The following is a 22627-nucleotide window of genomic DNA, read 5'->3' on the forward strand; positions in this document are numbered from 1 at the left end:
TTGAAACTCGGGGTCTCCTCTTCTCCTGCCTGGCTCGCCAGAACTGATGCCTTATCTGCTGATAAAAATTTGAGACACAGACACGCAGTATAGGAAAAGGGTATTACCTTGGTTTAATAGGATTCCAGGCGCACCACGACGACTCGAGCCCCGACGATATCCCCCGTATACAATTTATGGACCCCCTAGATTAACATACTTATCTAAAAGTCTCCAATGAGAAGTCTAACAAATGAAGTAATTGCCCCCTTATTAAAATTACCTCCCCCCAAAAAGGTTACAACTCAGATTACAAAAACATCTCAGTGATGGGGCTCTGTTCAAGGTTGGTGCCTCATGCTCTTGAGATTGTGGGGATGTTTCGTCTTCCCCAAAGAATTCTGAGCAGGGCAAGGGTACAAGGGTTATAAACATGTAGGGTTGAGATACAGGGAGTAAAAAGTACAGGAATGGGGAAGGGTAAAAGGATATATAAAAAGGACAAAAAACCCATCAGGCATCAGGCTCACCCTTAAAGTTATCAAGGGCTCCTGTGTGGGGCGTCCCTGGTATAATGGGAGCCCCTGACATCCTTAAAAATTCATTTCTATTAATCGCTGGACTTCCTCCCCTGAGGATCTAGCTGTTTCCATGGACATTCCTACTTTCAGTGTCTCTCTGCCCTGCAGATAGAACACTGAGCCCTGTTGCAGTGTGATAGCTGGATTTAGGGTATGCATATTAGCACGAGCTGTATATGGTTTGTGTTCTAGAAATCTCTCCCTAGCTGACTGTATTATTGGTTTGTACCTTCCTGTGCTGTAAACTTATTGGTATAACCCCTTTTCCCCTCCTTATCTCCTCCCCTCTGGCTTTCCCTGGTTGGCTCTTCAGAGCTAACCACTCCCCTCTTCCCTCTCCTCTTAAGCGTCTGTATACCTTTGTTCTTTGTTCACATTCTCTGCTTCCTGGCCCTTCACCACCCCTTGCTCCCCGCCCCCCTTCCTCTCCCCTTGCCCTGAGCCCGTGGATCCCTAATTAATCCCTTGGAATCACAGACTGCCATCCTACATTTCTTTCTTCGCCGTGCCTCCACGAAGACTTGCGTCCCCAGCAGCTCCACTGCCTGCCACAGCCACATGCACCCCTGGCGTGTCCCGGCCCCAGACGGCCCCCCCTCTTTGCGGCGTGGGGTGGCCGCCCGTGAATCATGAGGCTGCGCCGCTGCAGATCCCTTCTTACATACATTTGCTATATCTTTCTGACCAGTTCATTCAGGGGCTTATTCTGCCCTTCACTAGTCCCCACCCACACTACCCCCTAGGGGTGCTCATTCTCCCACAAAATCATTCCGGTGACCAAAAAAAACTCTTCCTAATCCTTCCATGTACAATCCGCATTTTCCAGATATTTCAAATGCAGACCTCCCTGCTCCCACGCTCCCAGCAGGCACGGCCAGCAGCACCACAGGTGACCAGGGTGCCCTGCAGCCTCACAGAGGCCGGGAGGCCACTGCCACCTCTGCCCCGGGGGGTGGAAGGGTCAGGGACTGCCCAGTGCTGAGCTCGCAGCTGTTCCACAGCTCCAGCTTGGCTCCGCACCTCCCCACAGGCCCCCGTCCCGTGCTCTCAGCCCCGCACCTCTGTGCTCACTCCTGCCACTCCGACAGCAGAGAATACAGGTGACCTGCAGCTGGCCATAGGTCAGCTGGCAAAATTGGAGGACAAGATGGGGGAAGGTGCTGAAAAACATCCCAATCCTTTTTCTTTCTCCTCTCTTCCCTCTTCTTCCTTCTTTCTTTTACTCTATCTACCTGCATGCCCACTCTTTCTACTACAACATTCTACACAACCATATTCCAGCAGCTACACACACACAGGAGTCCGAAAGGGATACCTATTAGACTCAACTAGTTACTTTTATCCCGTGGGCGTCCCGGCATGAATTTACATGCCGGCAAAAATACAAATTAACACAGGTAAAAATTTGCACACACAGTACACGCACACACATTCCAAAAAAAATTTCAAAAGCACTTGAGCAAATAGACAATATCACTTCCTCTCACAAATAATACAAGTGCACAAAGTCCAAGCCTCACAACTGTTTACACACACTAAACACAGGATTTCAAAAGGAAAATCAAATGGAGATATATTAAAAAGGTGTTGGGGGTCACAGTGTTCTCAATTCAGTAACTAAAACCTTTCCCCTCCAATAATACAATCTGCCCCCCTCCGGATACTCCAAACCAACGGTTTATATATGATTTATACTCATTCACTGTTTGCAAATTGCTTTGCTTTTCTCTGGCCGTTTCTGTCACCAGAGAATGGAAACGCAGATAGAGCTCCACTGTCACTTCATGTCCGAGACACATCTCATTCATTCACACTCACATAGTAACAAAATAACGACAGACAGAACAAAAGTAGCAGTGCGATGGTGCAGTACAGCGGGGTCCAACCCCTGGGGTCCAACCCCTTGCCCGGGACTAATTTTGGGAGACCCAATCTCAACCCACCCTCGAGTACTTGTACCCCAAACCTGCAGGCATTTTTGTTTTTAAAAATAACAAATACCTTAATTTGGTGCAGATAGTCCCTGGTCTACTCCTGCCATGAGCCAAAGGACAGCTGAGCTCCCCCTGAAAATTCAGGGTCGTGACTGGGAAGTCTGCTTACCTCTGGATCCAGCAGCCGAGCGGGGTTAGGGTCCCATCTGGAGGTGCCAATTTGATTCGCCCCAATCGAGCCTGGAGACACTTCAGAGACAAAGTCAGAGAAGTGGGTATTTGCTTTATTCGGTGCACCGGGTGTCGGGTATTCCCTCCCCCAAACACACACACTAGCACTTCCAAAAACACGTTATAGGTAAAATTCATGAATATTCATCACATTCCCCAGGATAGGAGTGGTTATACAAATAATTTCTCGGAAGTCATTAATATCATTAGCATGTGCACCACACATGCTCTGTATATCCTGGTGGCCTTTGGAGACCCCCAAAGTAACCTCCAAGATGAAGGTCCTAGTAGTCTTCATCACAATGCACTTTTCACCTTTCTCTCTGGAGCATGCGCAGTCCTTCATGGGATGATTCAGTGGTTTCTGCGCTGGCTTCAAACAGATTCTTTTGTCCCTCTTATCTTGATAAGATTAAGGGAATCCCATTTTTCTAGGTTTTAGAATTCACATATTCTGTCTCCCAATAGTTAACTTGAGTTGCCTATTGACCACTCTTTTCTCACCTATTGTTCTTAATTAAACTTTTAAATTTTAACAGGAGAGTGAACCTCATTTTTCACAGTAGAATCACCTTTATCTTATCTCAGGTTCCCTTAGATGGCTTAACTCACAGTCCAAAGTTCCAGTCAGGAGGCATATTCAGAGAGGGGTGGGCTTTGGTGGTGGCAGCTTCTTTATACAGTTTTGCCATAATGGGCAAAAAGTCCTTCATAACAATGTTTGAGCCATTAAGCACAATATTTCAGTCTCTCACATCTTAGCAACAAGAACATGCTTTCCTTATGTCTTGGTTTAAGAAAATTTAAAGATGTGGGCACTCCAAAATGAGTAACCTCCCCTTAACTCCAATGAATCCCTTTCCACCAATAAGGAATGAAATTAGTAGATATAAGTGAAAAAAAAAGTTTACCAATAAACAAAACAGCAACAGGCAAAAAATAACAGTAAATAACTGCTATATATAAAATTGCCAAATCTCATGAACCCCACATGAACAAAGAGAGAGATGAAATGCCAGAAATACCCTTCCCAAGATGGCACCTGGCAGGGGTAACTGTGTGACTTGACTTGAAGAACAAAGGGACAAGATGGCGTCAGATCCCTCCCGGGAAGGCAGGAGCTCACAGAGCAGTTCTAGCAGCAGATGAAGACTTGCTGGTTCATCTGAGGTCAGTGTCTTCCTCATGGCAGGAGACAGCAGGGCAGGCATGACAATGCAAAGCAGCTGGGCTGAGGCCACTCCATGTTTTCTCTCCTCGGCTGGGCGCTGCTGACAAGATACTGGCAACTTGGACTGAAATGGGGCCGTCCTACTATTGTTGGTGCAATGCCCTGACTGCAGACAGGGACCTGCAGAATTGGTCCTAAGGCAGCTCAAAAACACTAACTGCAGCGTCTCTGAGACAAGGGGGAAAAAATGAAAAGAGAACCCAAAAAGGGGGAAAGCCTCTGCTTAAGCAAAGACCAAGTAGCTAGCAAAGTAAAACACATGTGGCAAAAGGGAGGAAGTTGCCTGCTCCAGCAGATTTTGAAAGCATCCATGACAGCACCCTGCCCCAGTTTTTCCTGGCTGCAAGGTCTTGAAGACACAGTAAAAATTTTTGGGCACTGATATATATGGAATACAAAAACATCCCAGGACACCTTAACATCCAAATTCTCAAAAGCTGTTGTAACAGGCATGAAGGAGGAAAAGGGGGTGAAAAGCAGGGGAAAATCATCCTACCCTGTTTCCCCCACAGACTGGGGAAGAATGGCTGGAAAGCTGCCTGATGGAATTGGACCTGGGGATGTTGGTCTACAGCTGTCTGAATATGAGCCAGGTGGCCAGGAGGGCCAGTAGCATCCTGGCTTGTATCAGAAATAGTGTGGTCAGCAAGACTAGGGAAGTGATCGTCCCCCTGTACTTGGTACTGGTGAGGCCACACCTCAAATCCTGTGTTCAGGTTTGGGCCCTTCACTACAAAAAAGACATTGAGGTGCTGGACCACATTCAAAGAAGAGCAACAAAGTGAGAAGCTGCTGTGGTTTAACCCCAGCTGGCAACTAAATACAATGCAACTGCTTGCTCACTGTCCCAACTCAGACATACCCCAGAGGATAATCTGAAAGAAAAGGTAAACCTTGTGGGTTAAGGACAGTTTAATGACTGAAACAAAATAAAATATGCTAACAATACTAATACTATTACTATTACTACTACTAATAATAATAATAATTGCAATGACAAGGACAGAGAGGAATAAAACCCAAGAAAAACAAGTGATGCACAATCCAATTGCCCACCCTTTGCTCACTGATACCCAGCCTATCTCCAAGTAGCAATTGGTGGCTCCCAGCCCACTCCCCCCAGTTTATATACTGAGCATGACATTCCATTGTATAGAATATCCCTTTGGCCAATTCAGGTCAGCTGTCCCGGCTATGCTCCTTCCCAACTTCTCATGCACCTACTCACTGGCAGAGCATGGGAAACTGAAAAGTCCTTGATTTGGTGTAAGCATTACTTAGTAAAAACTAGAAAATCAGTGTTATCAGCATTATTCTCATACTACATCCAAAACACAGCACTGTACCAGCTACTAGGAAGTGAAAACAGGACAGGAGCATCTGAGGGAACTGGAGTTGTTTAGCCTGTAGAAAAGGAGGCTCAGGGAAGACTTTATTGCTCTCTACAACTACCTAAAAGGAGGTTGAAGTGAGGTGGGTGTCACAGAATGGTTAAGGTTGGAAGGGACCACTGAAGGCCATCTAGTTCAACCTCCCTGCTCAAGCAGGGTCCCCCAGAGCACATTCTCAGGATTATGTCCAGATGGCTTTTGAATATCTCCAGAGAAGGAGACTCCACAGCCCCTCTGGGCAACCTATTCCGGTGCTCAGTCACCCGCACAATTAAGTTGTTCTTCCTCATTTTCAGATGAAACCTCCTGTGTTGGTTTCTTTTCCCAAGAGAATGCCTTCAGAAATAGTTTGCTTTTGGTGAACTAGTCAAAATTATTACAAGAAAATACCTAATGGTCCCCAGATCTTATAAAGTCTATTGTTACAGTTAAAGCCATATGCTCAAGTTTCAGGTTTCTTGCATTTGCTCTATTTTGCATACTATTATTCTTTACTTTGCATTGGGATGTGATTTCTTCTATTAATCATTGGAAATCACTATTTTGATTCATCTGCAAATGCTCTGAAAGTGTCAGTGTGTCCCAAATGACTTCCAGTGACCCTCCTTCCTTTCCATGGAATGAACAGAGTAAGAGTGAGCAGCCATAGAAGAAACAAAACTGAAAAGACATGAGGACACTTCTAGAAGCTCTGTGGGCCATCTCTGTAAGAGCCTAGAAGATAGAGAGGTAAAGGGCAATAAACTGCCACCTATATATCACAAAGAAAAGGGGGGTGATTTTATTATCTTTGACTTCTCATAATTATAATATTTTCCTGTGTTTTTTCTTTTAATACTAAAAACTTAAAAAAAAATAAGCACAAATATTAATTAAGACAAAACAATAGGGCCCATCTAAGGCACTGATCTTGTATCAGCAGTCTAAATGACACTTTTACTTAAGGTGGGCAGCTTTCAGAAAAAAGACAATTGCCCTACAGATATGACACTGCTGTATGAAAGACAAATATGCCAATGGAAAAAATTAAATCTATTTTGTGAAAAGAAGGAATTTGGTCACTACACTAAAAACAGATTAAGGAATTTACTTAGTGGGTTCTCAGTTGTGCAGTAAGACAGATGGAAGAAAACAAAAAATGCAATATAAAAAATCTATGTTAATTATATTATCAGAACATGAATTCATTCTTTTGATAAACTTTCTGGAAGTTCTTTTGTCGGAGGTTGGGGGGCATTGGAATTTTTTCTCCATCCCTGTTACTAAGCAACAAATATATGGGTGATTAGAGCCATCAAATATTTTGTAAGAGACAAAAGGGTGTGCTAGGTGGGGCAAGGGGACGAGGAAGCCGGACGTCGGGACTGGCACTCGTTTGTCAGACACCGGGAGGAAAGAGACTGCTCTTTGCTTCTGGCTGCGACCGCAGGAGATCCAACTGTGCTCTGTCTTCTCCTTCCGGCTGGGTGAGCTTTTGGCTGGGAAAAAGTGTGAGACCTAACCCCTTTCCCCACCGGGAACATGCACCTTTCCCAGCTGCGCTTTGTTGCAGCCCACCTCACTTTCGCCGCACAAGACCGCGGCATCTGCCGTGACTGCAGAGTCCCTGTCACCTCGCTGGCTAGCCTGGGAGAGAGCCAGCCCCCTGCCCCTGCCGCCCCACTCGCTGCTCCGAGCTGCCTGCCTGCTTCTCAGCCTTTTCCGCCATTACCAACTGCGTGAGGCTGACCTGATCCTGCACCACAGCCCCACCTGCAGCCGCTCAGGAGTCATTGCACCTGCCCTGCCTGGCCGGGAGCTCAACAGCGCCCCTGCTGCTTGTGACCGTGATTACACCACACGGGAAAGTGCTCGGCAGCTCAAAAAGTCATCTGTTACTGGTTTCTGGTTTTGTCGGTCGTTGTTATTATTGTTATTGCTTGTTTATAGATACTAGTAAAGAACTGTTATTCCTTTTCCCATACCTTTGCCTGAAAGCCCTTGATTTCCAAATTAAAATAATTCGGAGGGAAGGGAAATCAAATTCTCTGTCCTAAGTGAGGGTTCCACCTCTCTTAGAAGACACCTGTCTTTCAAATCAAGACAGGTCTTGGCGCCCAATGTGGGGCACGAGGGCATTGGAAGAAAAAGGAATAACAGTTTCTGTGAGGCCTACTTTAGTGTGGTGGACATGAAAACCTCATTAAGTGGCACCATGTTGTCCAGTATACCCTGGTTTGGCTGGCACATACTTGTGACCACATTTTTCCCATTTGCAGTTCCCTACCTAAACATGGGCCCTATAACTAAGGTTATTGTGGCTGTCATCCAGTTTGCACAATGGGCCAATAGGGTGAAGAATTGATGGATTTTTCAGCTCATTTTGACAGCAGGCACATGGTTACAGGTTTTGGACACCATCAGTACATGTATTTGGAGTGTGTTTGGTAACGGTACCTTTTGTGAGGAGATAACACCAGGAGAAGGTTTTTCTCAACCTTTTATTCATTACTTTGGGCCTACCCAACTAGTGCTCGAAAGGTTTGGAAACTCTCTAAATGCTTATGATACCATACAGTGGCTGATGTTGATGCCTGATGGGTTTTTTGTCCTTTTTCATTATACTTTTACGCTCTTTTTATATATCCTTTTACCCTTCCCCATTCCTGTACTTTTTACTCCCTGTATCTCAACCCTACATGTTTATAACCCTTGTACCCTTGCCCTGCTCAGAATTCTTTGGGGAAGACGAAACATCCCCACAATCTCAAGAGCATGAGGCACCAACCTTGAACAGAGCCCCATCACTGAGACCTGGTTTTGTAAACTGAGTTGTAACCTTTTTGGGGGGAGGTAATTTTAATAAGGGGGCAATTACTTCATTTGTTAGACTTCTCATTGGAGACTTTTAGATAAGTATGCTAATCTAGGGGGTCCATAAATTGTATATGGGGGATATCGGCGGGGCTGGAGTCGTTGTGGTGCACCTGGAATCCTATTAAACCAAGGTAATACCTGTCGCTGTTGAGCCGCTAGCAGAGAAAAGAACCCAGTTCTCAGTGGCAAGAAGGAAAAAGAGCGTTTATTGTTTTGATTTCAATATATATATAGTTTTTTCAGAAGTCGCCCAGATTGGTCAGCCTGAGACCTCCCCCTAGGCCTGATTGGCCAGGCCTGAGCTGTCCAAATCTTGGGACACTGTTTTAAAAAACATCCAAACTTTATCTTTGTTTATGAAACACAAAAAGAATTCTCATGGGAAAGACCTGTGCTAGCCACAGCTCCCCCTTTTTGTTAAGAACAGAAGGCACCCCCAGGACCGAGAAGGCCAATTTCCAATGGGCAATGGCATCACGACTTTTTTCTCCAGTATGGGCAGTTGCCCACATAGCTGAGGAGAAAGTGTCAATAGACACATGCACATACTTGACTCGGCCAAATTCTGGAATGTGTGTCACATCCGTCTGCCACAGCTGCAAGGCCTTTAGACCTCTGGGGTTCACCCCCGATGGCAGAGGAGCAGCGAGTCCGTGGCAGTCAGCACAAGCACTGACAATGTCATGAGCCGCAGTTGGCGTCAACTGCAACTGCTTCTGCAGGGTATGTGCGCTTTGATGAAAGAAATTGTGCGATGCCTTGGCTTGTGCAATTTTGTCAGGCTGAGGTGCCACCCATGCAGGGTTGGCTAACATGTCAGCCCTGGCATTGCCTTCTGTTAAAAAGCCTGGTAAATTGGTGTGGCTTCAAATGTGCAGAATATAATATGGATGCACTCGAGCCTGAATCGCCTTCCACAGGGTTCGCAATAGCAAAAACAGAGTCCCGTTATTGACTTCTTTTAGAAGTGAGCAATCCAAACGTTTGGTTATGTCTGCTACATAAGCAGAATCAGTGACCAGATTCAAAGGCACCTGAGAGAACCGCTGAAAAGCCATGGCAACTGCCTTCAATTCAACCAGTTGAGCAGAGCCTGTCTCGTGGCCTTTCAGCACTTGCCACTCAGATCCTTCCTTCCAGGTAACAATGGCCTTTCCTGTTTTCCCAGAACCATCCGTAAAGACGGTGGGTCCATGGACCGGCACCCGGCTGTTCTTTAGCCGCAACATGAGATTGACCGAATTTGCCAGCTGCAGCAATTTGTGACTGGGCAGATGATAAGCAATCTGCCCTGAGAAATTTTGCAGTGCACTTTGCAAAGGCGCGCTATTAGCAAGACTCCATTCAAAATTGTCCCGTGGTACTGGAACAACAATCGTTGCAGGATCAGCTGCCATCAATTGTAAACACCGATATCGGCATTTAATTATCAGGCAGGCTATCAATTCGAACAATGTGGGTGCTGTCTTTTTTGGCTGATGGGGCCAAAAGACCCATTCCAGGATGTGCAAAGGATCATCCCATTGTTTGTTCCACTGGCCAATGATACCCGTAGGTTGGAGGTCTGGAGCAGTAATGAAAACAGTCATATCAGTAGAGGGGTCCACTCGATAAACCTGATGAGAAGAAACAGCTTGCTGCACTTCGTTCAGCACTCGTCGCGCCTCGGGAGTCAATTGTCGAGGTGAGTTTAGGTCAGAGTCCCCCTTTAAAATATTAAAAAGTGGGGAAAGTTGTGCATTGGTCAGTCCCAAATATGGGCGTAACCAGTTGATGATGCCTAGCAACTTTTGGGCATCATTTAGAGTCTTAATAGTGTCTGAGAACTGCACCTCTTGATGCTGTATGGTTCAATCCAAAATTTTGACTCCCAAATATTTCCAAGGAGGCTGTTGTTGAACCTTTTCCGGAGCAACTTGCAACCCATAGGAATGCAAGGCATCGAGCAGTCGAGGCTGTAACCTCCGCAACTCATCCTGGGTGGCTGCTGCCACCAGGATATCGTCCATATAATGGTAGCAGAGTGCCTCGGGAAACTGCTCACGGATCCCAGACAAGGCCTGCGCGACATACCATTGACAGATAGTCGGGCTATTTTTCATGCCCTGAGGTAACACTTTCCATTGAAATCGCTTTACAGGCTCCGCATTGTTAATTGCAGGCACAGTAAAGGCAAACTTTGGTCTGTCATAGGGGTGCAAAGGGATTGTAAAAAAGCAATCCTTCAAATCAATGATCAAAATTTCCCACTCAGTGGGAATCATCGTGGGTGAAGGCATGCCAGGCTGTAAACTCCCCATACTTTCCATCACTGCATTGACTTTCCGGAGATCTTGCAACAGTCTCCATTTCCCCGATTTTTTCTTAATCACAAAAACTGGGGTGTTCCAGGGACTGGTAGAAGGTTCAATGTGTCCCTGTTTCAGTTGCTCCTGAACCAGCTGACAAAGGGCAACTAATTTGTCTTTCGGCAAGGGCCACTGTGGTTCCCATATCGGTGTTTTTGTCAGCCATCGTAAAGACAGTGTGGAATATGGTGCGCCCTTGCACACAGTGACCCCTATCAAAAATTTGTCGTGATCCGCAGCCCCCAAGCTGCCAACACGTCCCGTCCCCAGAGGTTCACTGGAGCTGGAGTGACATAAGGCTGAATGGAGGCCGTGTGTCCCTCTGGATCCTTCCCCAACACAGGTCGCTTACTCAATCGACTCTGCGTTGTTCCCCCCAACCCCGCGATATTCAGTCCCACCGGGCACAAAGGCCACGTAGGAGGCCACGAAGCGGCGGAAAGGATCGTTGCATCAGCACCTGTATCGATCAAACCTTGGACTCGAACTCGATGTGGACGTGCTTTCGGCATGATGAGGGTACATGTCATCTGTGGTGACTCATTGGAGATAGATGCAGCCCAGTAGACCTGCGGAAGTCCTGGCAGTTCAGTGCCGTCACCTCCGCCAGCTTGCTGGTCTACCCTGGGAACAGAAGACTCACAAGGCAACAAGTGAGCAAGACGAGTGTGCGCAGGAATGGTGGCAGGAGGATCAGGAGTGGAAACCATAGCGTGAATTTGGCCCTTGAAACCAGCATCTATGAACTCTGGAACAACCAGGATTCCTTGGCTAGTGGCCTCAGGCCCTGCCATGAGCAGTGCACTGGTTCCCTGATCCAGGGAACCATCCACCTCCAAGGGAACCCTGTGGGCATCGTCAGATTCTAAGACGACTGTTGCTGCGGTGTAGGCATTGACTCGGGCTGAGCCTTTGGTGCCTCCTCCACATTGACCGGGTAAGCCTGGGCCATCACCTTGTTCTGGGGGAACTGTTGTGATGGGGGGCAAATCCCCCTTTTTGCACCCCTCATCATGTTTCCCGACAGGGGTCGACCATCTACATGGTACTGTGACCTGCAGTAGTCTGAAGTGTGACCTGGCCTACCACGCCTCTTACACTGAGGAGTCTCGGTCCCTGAATTTCCCTTCTTCCCGGAATTATCTTTCTGTTTAGATTTGACCCATTTCCGTTTGTTCCCAGATTTGGGCTGTTTTTTATCCTGATCAGTGGGTCCTTGATCTGAGGACAAAAACGCAGCCAAGGCGTTTTTCAGGGGATTTTCTGACTGCACCCTTGTGCAAGCTCGCATCATCTCCTGCACAGAAGGATCCCCTGGTAGGGCATTGATGATCCTTCTACATTCATCATTGGCATTGTCTCTTGCCAGATGCTTCATCAGGATCTGTCTCGTGGACGAATCATCAACCTGCTTTTCCAAAGCTGCTGCCAGCTTTTCAAGAAATGACATGTAAAGTTCAGATTGCCCCTGCCGTATCTGTGTATACCGTGTTTGCGGGGCAACTACCTCAATAATTTTCAAAATGGCTCCCATACCAAGCTGTTGGGCTTGCTCCAGGATCCGAGGATCCCAGGCAGCTTGAACGTTGGGGTTAGTATTAGGTCCCTTACCCATGAGGACCTCAGCCCCAATCAAGCGCCTAGGATCCTTGGCAGGCAAGGATGCATTTTTCCTCACCTGTTCCTCAACCATCGCTTTCCAATTGTCCTCAAAAGCGCTGTACTGCATGGGGTGAAACAGCACCTGAGCGAGGTACATAATATCAAAAGGAGCAAGCAAATCACTATTTATCACTCTAAGAAGTTGCATCACCACGGGAGAAGACAAACCAAATGTCGCCACTTTGGTTGCCAAGTCGTTTGTGACGCGCCATGCGATGGTGGAGTGGCTGTTCCTCGTGTCCATGGCATCTGGGCCAGGCACATACACAGGAAAAGCCTGAACGTCCCCTTGCGGGAAGCCACCACCATCCGAACCTGCCACAGCAGATTTGCATCCCTCCCTCTGTTTGGGCAATCCAATCTTTCCTATAAGTTCCCAGTCCCCTGCCTCCAGTGCACCCTGCTTGACTGTCTCCCAGAACTGCATGGAGTCGCGCGGGCGAAAAATCCCCACGCCATTGCGGTGTCTCCAAGGATTAGTCAGGACCCAATGCCCCTTCTTTTTCGTCGCCCGCGCGAGCCTCCGCCCAGGAGGAAGAATACCTTCCTCATCACAGTCTGAGTCGTCCGAGCAGGGCTTGCAACCAGCACTCCCCATCACAAAGGACGGAGGCTGGCCGGAGGCAGTGCCCGCGCCAAGAAACCACGCGGCGACCGGGGTGGGGGAGGGGCAGGAAGACGGCGGCGACACCAGCGCATCACCAGGCGCGCTCGCCAAGCCCGCCGGCACAGCGCCAGCACGCTGCGCCAGGGCCTCACTTGCCACAGAACCCGGCAGAGGAACCGGCACCCGCCCAGGGCCAAAGCGTCTCCGCGCTGCCAGCACCAGACCGGCCACCGGGCCGCCAGGAAGCCCAGGCCCCATCCAGGGACCTGGGGGATGGACTCCCGGGCGAGCCCCACACGGACCGTGGGTCTTGCAGGAGCAGACCTCCATCCGCTGCCGAATTTCAGCCACTTCGGCCAGTAAATCATGGAAAAACGAAAGCGGAGGAAAAACCGCTGCGTCCGCCGAGCCGCAGGGGAGCCGGGCTTGCCCCGCACCCTCGGGAACGCCAATCAAAGCCCCCATGGCGGAAGCACCGCCCGCCGGCGGCTTCCCGTCCGGCCCCACGACCACCCCGTGGAGCGACCCCGACCGTGAGACACCAGCCACAGCCAGCTGCCGAGCCGGCGCTGGCTCGCACGGCCCCGACACCACGGAATCGGCCGCAGCCGCGGCCACCGCAGCCTGGGGCCGCGCCGGTGCCGCGCCGGCCGTGCCCGGCAAAATGCCGGCACCTCCCGAGCCAGCCACCGCCCGCGCGGAAACCCCCACGCTGGCCGAAACCACCGGCAGATCCGGAACCGGAACCCCCGCGGCCGCAAGCAGCTGGCAGGCAGCCAGAGCGAGCAGCTGCAACTCCCGGTCCTCCGCAGCACTCCCCACCCCCACCCCGCCAGCCCCCGCCGCGCATCCCGGCTGCCCATGGGGGAGGGGCAGCCCGGCGCCATTCCGCAGGGGGAGGGGGGAAGTTCATAGACTGCGCACTCCGCGGCGGCAAGGGCGGGGGGACCTGTGCGGCGGCCGCGTCAGAGCCGACCCACGGTCCTCCATTCTTCTGCAACCCGGCTACCTGCTCTGTCGGGTGGACATAAGTGCGCTTGGGTAGATCAGCTGGAGAAACATACTGAGGCCTCACGGCAGCATCTGCCGCCAGGGACGGGACGTCAGAATCCGTCTGGGTTGGAGCGTCCTTCACGCTCCGCCCCATGGCCAAGAGCAGGGGTCCCCCGTCTGTAGAAGCCCACAGCTCCGAGCCACAGAACGCCTGCCCTTCCAAAGCGTCCCAAATGTCTCTCCAAACCCCATGGAAGCGGACTGTAGACCTGTCTCCCCGCATCCACTCCATGGCCAGAGCGCGGCCGACCACGAACCAAAAGTCACAGTCCAGCGCCACATCCCAAACGGCCCGGGACACGTGGCCCGCGACCCACTCCAACAAGGCCCGAGTGACCCGCGCCGACTGATCGGACGCAGGGCCATCCTCAGAGACCTCCAGAAAGGCCCGCAAGAGCCCATCCGCAGGAACGGGGGGGGTCCATGTCCATATCAGAATCAGCCATGCCTCAGGGCAGTCAGGGGGGAGATCCGGGCCCGGGGGCAAGACTGCCACGTACCTGCAACTGCGCGCAGTACACGTCGGTGGTCACCAGATGTCGCTGTTGAGCAGCTAGCAGAGTAAAAAACTCAGTTCTCAGTGGCAAGAAGGAAAGACCTTTATTGTTTTGATTTCATCACATATATAGAGTTTTCAAAAGTCACCCAGATTGGTCGGCCAGAAGCCTCCCCCTAGGCCTGATTGGCCAGGCCTGCACCGTCCAGATCTTGGGACACTGTTTTTAATAACATCCAAACTTTATCTTTATTTATAAAACACAAAAAGAATTCTCATGGGAAAAGCCTGTGCTAGCCACAACACTTTATTGCAAAATCCAGGGTTCTTAAACTGTTAGTTTGTTATGAGTTTACATAGTTGTGAGGCACAACAAATGTGCTTAACCAACCACCATAGACCATGATAGGAACATGTGTCAGATGTAACCAACCATGAGCCCCACGGTGTGAGCACTTATTGGTTCTAAAATTTGTTTTACAATTATGTAACTTGTTTTTCACCTCTAGTTTAACAGAGTCATTCCCAGAATGCTTTTCTAGTTAGCCAAAGTAACAGAAGTGAGCAAGGATTTTACAAGGGCAGCAAGGCCCTCACTTTGCAAGGCCTTTCTGCTCTGCAATATCCTATAAACAGATCAAGCAAATTCTGGAGACAAAGAGAACAACATTGGACTGCACAGTAACTAGTGAATCTATTGTAACAAAAAATTATAATTGTGGTGTTGTTTACATTTTTATGCTTACAGGTCAATGTTTTGAATAGTGTAGCATGGCTTGTCAGCCACTCCAACCTAACAATTCTAAAAGGGAAAAAAGACAACAATATCATCTTTCACAAGGGTCACTTCAACATAAACCACATATACTATCTGACCCATGGAAAAGAAACTCACACATAAAACTAATGCAAGCTGTGATGCTGAAAACAAACCATAGTAATTGTTGGATTTGCTCCCAATTTCCTATGCATTCAGATGAAAGTATCCAAATAATGCCAAACATATTTTCCAACAGTGTTCCTCCAATCAGAATAATGCTTCCTCTAGATAAAAAGCCAACCCAAACCTCCATAGATCAACAAATCCTGGAAATAGATACAATAGCCATTGGAACCTTCTGTGTTCACAAATGCCTAGAGGGACCAGGACAGACCTCACACCAAAAAATGAAATTACCTGAATGTAGCCAAGGGATAATGGTAGGAGTTTATCCCAAATGTCACTCATATTTGGATGCAACTGGAAGAAGCAGTCTTAGCACACATTGGTGGCCTATTCCACGCAACATGGGATACTATTGGCTTTGTGGAAATCAAGCTAGAAAAGCTCTACCCCCTAAATGGCAAGAAATATGCACCTTTGGAACTGTAGTCCCAGAAATAGACATCACTGAAAAATCAGAATCCTCCAGAGGATACCTATGATCTTTTATAACAAGACACAAACAAAATTGTCTTGGTTTGAAAGACAGGTGTCTGTTAAGGAAGGTGGGAACCTCCCTTAGAATAGAGAATATGAGCCCCCCTTCCCTCCAAATTATTATAACTTTGAAATCAAGGGCTTTCAGGCAAAGATATGGAAAAAAGGAATAACAGTTCTTTACTAGTATCTATAACGAGGCAAAAAAGCAACAACTGTAGCAACAACAAACAAACCCAGAAACCTGGTGGCAGCTTGCTCTGGGCTGCCAGGCACTTTCCCCATTGGTGCAGTTATGGTCACAGCCAGCAAGGGCGCTGTTGAGCTCCCAGTCGGGCAGGGGAGGTGCTATAACTGCCTGTGCAGCTGCAGGGGGCGCTGTGGCTCGAGGTCAAGCTCCCTGTCTCACGTGGATAATGGCAGACGGGCTGGGTGGCAGGACGGAGTGCAGCAGGGAGCTCAGAGCAGCAAGCTGGAGTGGCAGGACTGGCTTATCCGGGCTAGCAAGCAAAAGGTGGCAGAAACTGCAGTTGTGGCAGAAGCCGCAGTGCGTTCTGCCAGGAGGGGGTGCGGGGCAGCGACAGCCGGTCTCCTCCTCCGCAGCTTTGAACGAAGCCGGGGAGATGCGTGCTCCGCTAGCAGGGGGAAGAGAGTCGGAATCCTGTGCTTTCCCAAATGGAGGCTCACCCAGCAAGGCAGAGAAGGCAGTGCAGGGCTGGGTTCCTGCAATCGCAGCGAAAGAGAAAACAGCAGCTTCACGGTCCCCCTCCAGTGCTTGGAGAGTAAGAGAGCCAGAGGCTGCCCCCAACTCTCTTTTTGTTAGCCTAATTCCTCTTGATATTTCTCCTCTCCCCAGAGAAACCCTGGGATAGGAGGAGTGCAGCCAGGTGCCCCCTTCCCCTGAACCCGGCAACTTCTTTTGTCTCTCTTAAGTACCAACAGTTAAGGTGTCTTAGCAACAGATGGGACAAAAATTCCTGAAGAGAAAGAAAACAAAAGGATAAAAAATCCTACCCTCCAACAAAAATTTAAATCCCTTAGTGGAGACATCCTCTGGAATCCACAAATTTGTAAGAGGATTCTTAACAGGGTTAGGAGTATCTGAATTAGAAAAAGCAATAGTAAACATATCAGGACTTATTGAACAAATAGAAAATCGAACAAATCATGCAATCAGTGCCCTACAACAAGAAGTTATCAGCCTCTCAAAAGTAGTCAAACAAAATTAAGTGGCTTTAGATCTACTTTTAGCCTCCAAAGGTGGTGTATGCACAATTATAAATACCAGTTGCTGTGAATGTGTAGACCAAACTCTGAGAATGTAAACTGATCTAGAATAAATTAGGAAAAACACTGGAGTTGTCGGGGGTTGAGAATTTCTTCCCATTCCTGTTACTAAGCAACAAATAGTTAGATGTTTAGAGCGATCAAGTCTTTTGTAAAAGACAAAAGCTGGGTTTTGGGCAGGGCACGGTAAGGGAAGAGCCAGCCCTGGGAACGCTCTCATGGTTTGGATGCTGAGGAGAGAGGCTGCTCTCTCTCTGCTTTCCAGCTGCTACCAGAGCGAATCCAACTGTGCCCTGTTTCTCTTCTCTCCTGGCTGGGTGAGCTTTGATTCAACTTTTCTTCCCACTGGGAAGGGCGCGTTTCCCCGGGCTGCGTTTCCTCGCGGCTGCCGCCGGGAGAGTCCGGCTGCCTCTGCTGCCTGCCCCTGCCCTCTGCCACACGAGACCGTGGTGTCTGCTGTGACTGCAGAAATCCTTGCTACCTCGCTGCTAGCCAGGAGGGAGCCAGTGCCTGACCCTGCCTCCCTGCTTTCTGCCGCTCCGAGCTGCCTGGCTGCCTGCTTTCTCATCCTGCTCGCCATCATCCAGCTGCCTGAGGCTGGCCTGGCCCTGCGCCATAGCGCCACCTGCAGCCGCTCAGGAGTCATCGCACCTGCGCTGCCCGGCCGGGAGCTCAACAGCGCCCCTGCTGCTTGCAACAGTGATTACACCACACGGGAAAGGGCTTGGCAGCTCACAAGTTACCTGCTATTGGTTTTCTGGTTCTAGTTGTGGTTGCTATTATTGTTATTGTTTGTTTATAGATACTAGTAAAGAACTGATATTCCTTTTTTCCCATACTTTTGCCTGAAAGCCCTTGATTTACAAAATTAAATAATTCGGAGGGAGGGAAAAAAGAAAAATCACATTCTCTGTTCTAAGGGAGGGTTCAACCTCTTTTGGGAGACACCTGTCTTTAAAACCAAGACAGATCTTGGCGCCCAAAGTGGGGCCTGAGGGCATTGGAAGAAAAAGGAATAACAGTTTCTGTGAGACCTATCTTAGTGTGGTGAACATGAAAACCTCATTAAGTGGCACCATGTGGAGTATACCCTGGTTTGGTTGGCACATAATTGTGACCACATTTTTCCCATTTGCAGCTCCCTACCTAAACATGGGTCCTATAACTAAGGTTATTGTGGCTGTCATCCAGTTTGCACAATGGGCCAATAGGGTGAAGAATTTCTGGATCTTTCAGTTCATTTTAACAGCAGGCACATGGTTACAGTTTTTTGACACCATCAGTACATGTTTTTGGAGTTTGTTTGGTAATGGTACCTTTTGTGAGGAGATAACACCAGGAGAAGGTTTTTCTCAACCTTTTATTCATTACTTTGGGCCTACCCAACTAATGCTTGAAAGGTTTGGAAACTCTCTAAATGCTTATGATATCATACAGTGGCTGATGTTGCTGTGGCTGATAGGTTTACCCTACCTTGCATTCTGGGATAAGGTGAAAATTCCCTGGGTAACCATTCCAACAGCTGTGCCAGGGAATAGGGATGCGGCCACAGAGCCCGAGGCTGTCCCAGAGCCTGGCGATACCCCACAGCCTGACCCTGTCCAACAGCTTGCCTCAGAAACAAACCATCCGGAATGGGTGGGGGTGCTAGTGGAGGAGATGATACACAGAATACACCAGCTGCTGAAGGAATACATCTCCCTAGCAGGTGTAAAACTCTCTCCTCGCCCCAAAGGGAAAGAGTCTGATGGTGCAGCAGTGGAACCCACAGATGTTACGACCATCCAGGTTCCAGCTGAATCCCAAGAGCAGCCACAGCCAGCCAAAGTTGCCCCTGTGGTGCGTACAAAGTATAAGACCAAATCAGTACGCCCAGTTAATGATGATGGGGAGCCATTGCCCTCACAACCAGCAGTAGAATCTGAGCCCATAATCATCACTGAGTCCTTCCACTTCGATACTCTCCGTAATTTGCGAGATGAGGTTAAGAGATGGGCGCACGAAGCTTTCCTATCCTGGTTACTTCGGGTTTGGGACCTTATGGGCCCAGGTGTGCAGCTGGATAATAATGAAGCAAGGAATTTGGGACCCTTGGCCCAAGACCCGGCTGTTGACAAAGTGTTCGTGAGGGAGACAGGGCCCCTTTCTCTCTGGGAGAGGCTTTTAATGGGTGTAAGAGAGAAGTTTGCCAACAGAGACAGAATGCAGGATCCCCACCGTAAATTGTCCTGGAAGACCATTGAGGAAGGGATCCAACGGCTGAGAGAAGCAGCCATAATGGAGGTGCTCTTTGGGGAGGATGGACAGCACAAAAATGACCCTGATAAGGTCAGGTGCACCGGGCAAATGTTGTGGAGCCTTTCAAGGCAAGGGCCAGACCATCATGCCACCTTCCTTGCAACTATTAATGTTGATGGCAATCGAGAGACGGTGGGTTCAATAGCTGACAGGCTCAGGTATTATGCAAGTGTGATCAGTGACCCAATGCAGGCTCAGGTCTCTGCTGTGGTTAAAGACCTCAGCAAGGAGATGAAAGAGATAAGGGAGATGAGAGAGGAGATGAAGGACCTGAGGGAGGAGATTAGGGATGAGATGAGGAGGATCAATGTGGCACCAGTGAGAGTCACCAGCCCCAGTACCACAGCCTGACGTCCCCCAGCTAGGGAGAGAGGGTACACCCCACGAGCTGAGTTGTGGTTTTTTCTGCATGACCATGGGGAAGACATGAGGAGGTGGGATGGGAAGCCCACTACTGCCCTGGCAGCACGGGTGCGTCAGCTTAAGGAGGGAAATGCTGGCCGAGGGGGTTCTGCTAAAGCGAAGGTAGCCTCAGCTTCCTGTGGTCGACCTGCTAGGTACAATAGAAGGGAAGATGATGGGTCAGATCCCCTTGAAGGAACCTCTGGAATGTATGACCAGGAAGGGAATGATAACCAGTGCTAGAGGGGCCCTGCCTCTAGCCAGGTAGAGGTACGGGAAAACCGTGTTTTTTGGACTGTGTGGATTCGATGGCCTGGTACATCAGAGCCACAAAAATATGAAGCACTAGTTGATACAAGTGCGCAGTGTACCCTAATGCCATCGGGACTTGCAGGAGCAGAATCCATTTCTATTGCTGGGGTGACGGGGGGATCACAGCAGTTGACCCTGGCGGAAGCTGAGGTGAGCCTGACTGGGAAGGAGTGGCAAAAACATCCCATTGTGACTGGTCCAGAGGCTCCATGTATTCTAGGCATAGACTTCCTCCGGAACGGCTATTTCAAAGACCCAAAAGGACTCAAGTGGGCTTTTGGAATAGCTGCTGTCGAGGCAGAGGGCGTGAGGCAACTGAACACCTTGCCTGGACTATCAGAGAACCCTTCTGCAGTCGGACTTTTGAAGGTGGAGGACCAACAAGTACCAATTGCCACCTCGACAGTGCACCGCCGGCAATACAGGACTAATCGAGATGCTGTGGTTCCCATTCACAAGATGATCCGTGAGCTGGAGAGCCAAGGGGTGGTCAGCAAGGCCCACTCATCCTTTAACAGCCCCATCTGGCCTGTGCGCAAATCTGATGGAGAATGGAGATTGACTGTGGACTATCGTGCCTTGAATGAGGTGACTCCACCTCTGAGTGCTGCTGTGCCAGACATGCTGGAGCTCCAGTAGGAGCTAGAGTCCAAGGCAGCAAAGTGGTATGCCACTATTGACATTGCAAATGCATTCTTCTCCATTCCTCTGGCAACAGAGTGCAGACTTCAATTTGCTTTCACCTGGAGGGGCATGCAGTATACCTGGAACCGACTGCCCCAGGGGTGGAAGCACAGTCCCACCAGCTGCCATGGACTGATCCACACTGCACTGGAAAAGGGTGAGGCTCCGGAACATCTGCAGTACATCGACGACATCATTGTGTGGGGGAGCACAGCGGAAGAAGTGTTTGAGAAAGGAGAGAAAATCATCCAAATTCTCCTGGAAGCCGGCTTTGCCATCAAGAAGAGCAAAGTCAAAGGACCTGCCCGAGAGATCCAGTTCCTAGGAGTGAAGTGGCAAGATGGCCGACATCAGATTCCTATCGAAGTCATCAACAAGATCACAGCGATGTCCCCACCAACCAATAAGAAGGAGACGCAAGCCTTCCTAGGCACCATAGGTTTCTGGAGGATGCATATCCCCGAGTACAGCCAGATTGTGAGTCCTCTCTACCTGGTGACACGCAAGAAGAACGATTTCCACTGGGGCCCTGAACAGCAACAAGCCTTTGCTCAGATCAAGCAGGAGATCGCTCATGCAGTAGCCCTTGGCCCAGTCAGGACAGGACCAGAAGTGAAGAATGTGCTCTACTCTGCAGCCGGGGGAAATGGTCTGTCCTGGAGCCTGTGGCAGAAGGTGCCTGGCGAGACTCGAGGACGACCATTGGGATTCTGGAGCCGAAGTTACAGAGGGTCCGAAGCCAACTATACTCCCACCGAGAAGGAAATCCTAGCAGCATATGAAGGAGTCCAAGCCGCCTCAGAGGTAATTGGTACGGAAGCACAACTTCTCCTTGCACCCCGACTGCCAGTGCTGGGGTGGATGTTCAAGGGAAAGGTTCCCTCAACCCACCATGCCACCGATGCCACGTGGAGCAAATGGATTGCTCTCATCACACAGCGCGCCCGTATTGGAAACCCGAATTGCCCTGGGATCTTGGAAATAATTACAAATTGGCCCGAAGGTGAAGACTTTGGTCTCACGGATGAAGAGGAGCAGGAACAAGTGACTCGTGCAGAGGAAGCTCCACCTTGCAACCAACTGCCACAAGATGAAACACACTATGCTCTGTTCACTGATGGTTCCTGTCGTATTGTGGGGGCAAATAGGAAGTGGAAAGCAGCTGTGTGGAGCCCCACACGACGGGTTGCAGAGGCTAAAGAAGGAGAGGGGGGATCGAGTCAACTTGTTGAACTCAAAGCCATTCATTTGGCCCTGGACATTGCTGAAAGAGAGAAGCGGCCAAAGCTTTACCTCTACACTGATTCATGGATGGTAGCCAATGCTCTATGGGGTTGGTTGGAAAGGTGGGAAAAAGCCAGCTGGCAGCGTAGAGGAAGACCAATCTGGGCTGCTAATGAGTGGCAGGACATTGCCACTCGGGTGGAGAAGCTACCTGTGAAAGTCCGTCATGTAGATGCCCATGTCCCCAAGAGCCGAGCTAATGAGGAACACCGAAACAACGAACAGGTGGATAAGGCTGCAAAGATAAAAGTGTCACAAATAGATTTGGATTGGCAACACAAAGGGGAGCTGTTCCTAGCTCGATGGGCCCATGATGCCTCTGGCCATCAGGGCAGAGATGCCGCCTACAAGTGGGCACGAGACCGAGGGGTGGATCTAACCATGGACTGTATCTCCCAGGTAATCCATAATTGTGAGACGTGTGCTGCCATCAAGCAAGCCAAGCGGGTGAAACCCCTGTGGTATGGTGGAAGGTGGTTTAAATATAAGTATGGAGAGGCCTGGCAGAGTGATTACATCACACTGCCTCAAACCCGCCATGGCAAGCGCTATGTGCTCACAATGGTAGAAG

The 22627-nt window shown here is 49.4% G+C and overlaps 1 long non-coding RNA gene across 1 annotated transcript in view; it reads right to left on the reverse strand.

Annotated features, from left to right (window-relative positions):
• LOC146425649 (uncharacterized) overlaps positions 1-22627 on the reverse strand; it is a 563016-nt gene that overhangs the window by 513192 nt on the left and 27197 nt on the right. The gene's annotated exons all lie outside the window — the stretch shown is intronic.

The sequence above is a fragment of the Lichenostomus cassidix genome, chromosome W (assembly GCF_008360975.1).
Source record: "Lichenostomus cassidix isolate B80296 chromosome W, HeHo_3.0, whole genome shotgun sequence".
Classification (NCBI taxonomy): domain Eukaryota; kingdom Metazoa; phylum Chordata; class Aves; order Passeriformes; family Meliphagidae; genus Lichenostomus; species Lichenostomus cassidix.